The sequence below is a fragment of the Giraffa tippelskirchi genome, chromosome 7 (genome assembly GCF_054371585.1).
Source record: "Giraffa tippelskirchi isolate mGirTip1 chromosome 7, T2T-mGirTip1v1.2.pri, whole genome shotgun sequence".
NCBI classification, from domain to species: Eukaryota; Metazoa; Chordata; class Mammalia; order Artiodactyla; family Giraffidae; genus Giraffa; species Giraffa tippelskirchi.
The window spans coordinates 58,273,423-58,278,099 of record NC_137281.1 but is presented as its reverse complement, the minus strand read 5'-3'; the positions used below and the strand labels follow the sequence as shown (position 1 = coordinate 58,278,099).

Here is a 4,677-nt window from a genome sequence, read left to right as displayed (position 1 = left end):
CAAATGGCTGTCCAATTCCCGGATTATTCAATACCAGGGACTGCTATGTGAAAACCCCAACCTCCGTATCGAGCCTTGCCAGGGTTTAAACCCGGCAACGCTTCTCCCAACAGGAGAAGGTGGACCCACCCACGATTGCAAGGAAGTCTTAGAGGAGGTCTATGCTAGCCGTCCAGATCTCCAAGACAGGCCAATTTCAAATCCTGACTGGACTCTGTATACTGATGGCACCAGCCTGGTAAAGCTAGGACAGCGAATGTCAGGCTATGCTGTAGTCACAGAGAGGACTGTTATCGAGGCCGGCTCCTTACCACAATACCGGTCAGCCCAACGAGCTGAATTATGGGCCTTAGTCCGGGCACTGCAACTGTCAAAGGGTAAGAAGGTGAACGTCTACATCGACTCCTGGCATGCTTTTGCTACGCTCTGCGTACATGGGGCGCTATACCGGGAGAGAGGCCTTCTAACAGCCAATGGAAAGGACATTAAGAATAAGGAGGAGATCCTGACTCTGCTAGACGCTGTCTGGAGTCCCACGGAGGTAGCAGTCATGCACTGCCGTGGGCACCAGAAGGAAGACACCCCACAGGCTCGAGGGAATAGGCTGGCTGACGAGACAGCCAGACGAGCAGCTGAGGACAAAAAAGAATCCGGGGAAATCCCCATGAGAACTTTTGTCCTAGCTGAGCTACCCGAGCTGGCCCTAGACTCCCCAACATACACTGAGGCTCGAAACCAACTAGCTGAAGTGGAGGGAGCCACCAAGACAGAAAAAGGATGGTGGGAACTACCGGATGGTAAGCTACTAGTGCCTGAAAAGATGGCCCCCTCTCTGGTGAGCCAAGCTCATCGCATGACGCACCTGGGACTTGACAAATTATAGGAATTGATCCGAAGGTATTTTCTGGTTCCTCACCTCTCCTCTCTATGTAGAACAGAATCCCAAAATTGCAACGCCTGCTCTCAGATTAACGCCGCTCCAGGGTGCAGACCAAAACCTCCAGGTATCCAATTAAAAGGTACTCTTCCTTTTGAACATCTAGAAGTGGACTTCACTGAGATGAAACCATATCGCCATTTTCGCTACCTGTTGGTCCTGGTATGTACATTCTCGGGATGGGTGGAGGCCTTCCCCACCCGAACTGAGAGAGCATCAGAAGTAGCTCGGAGCCTGCTTAGGGAAATAGTTCCCCGATTTGGATTCCCCACCAGCATAGGATCAGATAACGGCCCAGCCTTCATATCAGATCTGATACAACAAGTAAGTAAAAGCCATGAATATAAAATGGAAGTTACACACCGCCTACCGGCCTCAGAGCTCCGGAATGGTAGAAAGAACTAACCGGACACTAAAGGAGACACTTTCAAAATGGATTATAGAAACTGACTATTCCTGGGTAGATTTACTTCCCATGGCCTTGCTCAAGCTCAGGATGACCCCACGGTCCCACGGCTACTCTCCCTATGAAATTGTGTATGGGAGGCCTCCTCCCCTAATAAGACAGGTAACAACTGATATACTTCAGGTAAGGGGAGATGGGATATCACAGCAGATGGAACAACTAGGTAAGGTAATTAATCAAGTAACTAAGTTTGTGCAAGAAAGAATACCGTTCCCCTTGGGGGAGCAGATGCATGAGTTTCTACCAGGGGACCAGGTATGGGTGAAAGACTGGCAACATGACTCACTGGCCCCCCCATGGAAAGGTCCTTAAACTGTTGTTTTAACCACCCCTACTGCAGTTAAAGTTGCAGGCATTGTCCCTTGGATCCATCACACCAGAGCGAAGAAGGCATACCACGCTGACCCGGAAGACGCCGAGTTGACCACCCAGAAAGACCCCACCGCCCACGGGAAAACAAGATCATTCTGAAGAGGAAGAAGAAAACGAGGTCCTAGACGAGCCCTCTCTAGGATGGAGCTGGGTAAACGACTCCTGCTACTCGGCCTCACCAACACAGTTCTGAACCTGACCACTGTTCCTGCATAGGACAACGTCTTCATCTCATGGGCACATTCCTATGCGGACTTCCACAACTCCTCCGACTGTTGGGTATGTGGGGCTATGCCCCTGTCAGTTATGGACGGACTCCCCTGGTGGGTGTCGCCACTTCGTTGTGGAGACTTTATACCACTGTGCTCCTTCTTGGAACAACAAAAGGGAACTTTCCTTTCTCTCACCAATCATAAACTTTCTTTGCTCTCCTGGTGTAAAAAAAAAAGCCATCAATGGGCCAGGGACATGGGGTTACATTTAATATGAACACTAGTCTTATGGAGACAACAAGAGCTTATACCTCATATATGAAAAAAAAAAGAGAAGGGCTCCCTTGCAAGGGGGACAGGCCTCCCGGTACCTTGAGCAATACTACCAGGTCTGGGATGAATATTTCTGGATGACTACTGAGAAAGGACAGTTGATTGCTCCCGCTACTATTTGCTGGGGACAAACAAAAAAAAAAACAACACAAAGTTGGATTTGGAGACCGCCACCTAGACCCAAAAGAATTAAAATATATGGGTTATTTGTCTCCTGAACAATGTAAACAAATCATAGAAGTTACCTATCACCCCAATCAGTCGGTTCAGTGGCCCGGTTCCGACTGGAAATATAATCCCGGAATCTATTGGGTAGCCCCCAACGGGACCCAGTGGCTCTGTGGGCTTAACTTATGGCCATGGTTACCAGTTGGCTGGGTAGGGCGTTGCACACTGGGATTTACTTTCGCCCATGGCAGTATTAAGCCTAGCCTACATCAACCTCCAGTAAACCTGCCCTATCTGCATGCAAGATGGACAAGATCTGTGTTCCAATGGTATGACTATCTTGCTGCCTTGTTTGTACCCTCTGTAGGGATAAGGGATATCATGATTAAGGTGGAGGCCTTAACTAATTTCACTAAATAGGCCCTCTTAGACAGTACAAAAGCCATTCAAGCCTTGAACAAAGAACAAATTCAGATGAGGAGGGCAGTAATTCAAAATAGGATGGCATTAGACATACTCACAGCAGCCCAGGGAGGGACTTGCGCCATAATTAAAGTCATTAAAGTCGGGTGTTGTGTATACATCCCTGACCTGTCTAAAAATGTATCTACTGCCTTGGAAGATATGCAAAATCAAGTGAAAGCCATGTCTGATGAAAATATTCCCTTTTGGACTTTGGTCCTGTCCTGGGTAAAGGGAGATTGGTGGAAAACTATTGTTACTGTTGTCATAATAGTTCTAATCATACTGCTTTGTGGGCCCTGCTTCTTACAATGTCTTGTGAACTTTGTAACCCAGAGGTTGATAGCCTTCTCTCATGTGGGTGGCCAGAGGGCTAAAGTACAATATATCTCAATGAATGATGCTCGTTATGGAAACTAGGAGCATCAAGAGGGGGGGAATGAAGAAGGAATTCAAAGGGCCTGGACTCCATCTTAGGCCTGTTCGTGCTGATTATGCTTGGCCACCTCTCTAATGGATTCTGAACTCTGTGCTTAGTGCCTGTGGAAATGACAATAGAAGGACAAGACCCCCTCTGGACAGGTCATAAATTCTTATCTGTAACCTCAGGCTTATTGATTATTGACTGTTTGAACACATAACACATGAATGATGGAGTTATTGTGATTGTATTTACCTTTCCTTTGTTTATGTAAGTCACAAGGAAGTTGGGTGGTGGGTTCAGACACATACACATGGGGTATAAAAGATTTTCACAAATGCTGGTCGGGGTCCTTGGCTAAGAGGATACTCTGCCTTGGGCCCGCCGGTGTAATAAACTGCACTTCACTATCTGCATCGTCCTTCTGAGTGAGCTTGTTTCCCGGAACGCGTGGCTATAACACCAGCGCCCTGGACGCTTGCAAAAGACACCTTGACTGCAGTCCTTCCTCCAGTGCCTTTTGTCTACAGAGGGTACACTGGCCTTGCAGGGGTACCCATGGGCCTTGTGGTCTCCTAGGACCAGATTGGCCCAGAAGGGGCAGCCTCCTAGATGGTGGTCTTTGAGCAGACAAACCATGCAATTATTTGAGTCTCTTGCATATTTTTCTGGGTGTGTTCAGCATTTTCAGCCATATCCCTGTTATTGAAAACCGAAAAACCCAATTGGAGTAAATCGTTCATTGGAGTCTGAGGGCCAACAGTTGCTCTCTGAATTTTGTGCCTTCTGTTTGGCGCAGACTGGACTATGAAATGCATAGCCAAGAGGGCCAGTCCCTCAGGGGAGGAGGAATCCACATTTGTATACTTCCTAAAAGCCTCCGCTAATCTCCTTTGGAAGACTGTAGGATTTTCATCCTGTCCCTGTTGGAGGTCTTTCACCTTTTCACCATAATCCAAGTCTATGCCTGGAACAGTAACAATAACGCTGAAGAAGCTGAAGTTGAACGCTTCTATGAAGACCTACAAGACCTTTTAGAACTAACACCTAAAAAAGATGTCCTTTTCATTATAGGGGACTGGAATGTAAAACTGGGAAGTCAAGAAATACCTGGAGTAACAGGCAAATTTGGCCTTGGGAGTACAGAATGAAGCAGGGCAAAGGCTAATAGAGTTCTGCCAAGAGAACGCACTGGTCATAGCAAACACCCTCTTCCAACAACAGAAGAGAAGACTCTACACATGGACATCACCAGATGGTCAACACCGAAATCAGATTGATTATATTCTTTGCAGCCAAAGATCGA

At 47.4% G+C, this 4,677-nt stretch overlaps 1 pseudogene; it reads left to right on the top strand.

The window, feature by feature from the left end:
- The first annotated feature begins 1,916 nt into the window (after nt 1–1,916).
- LOC145512931 (endogenous retrovirus group PABLB member 1 Env polyprotein-like) lies at nt 1,917–3,370 on the top strand (annotated as a pseudogene).
- Nucleotides 3,371–4,677: the final 1,307 nt, after the last annotated feature.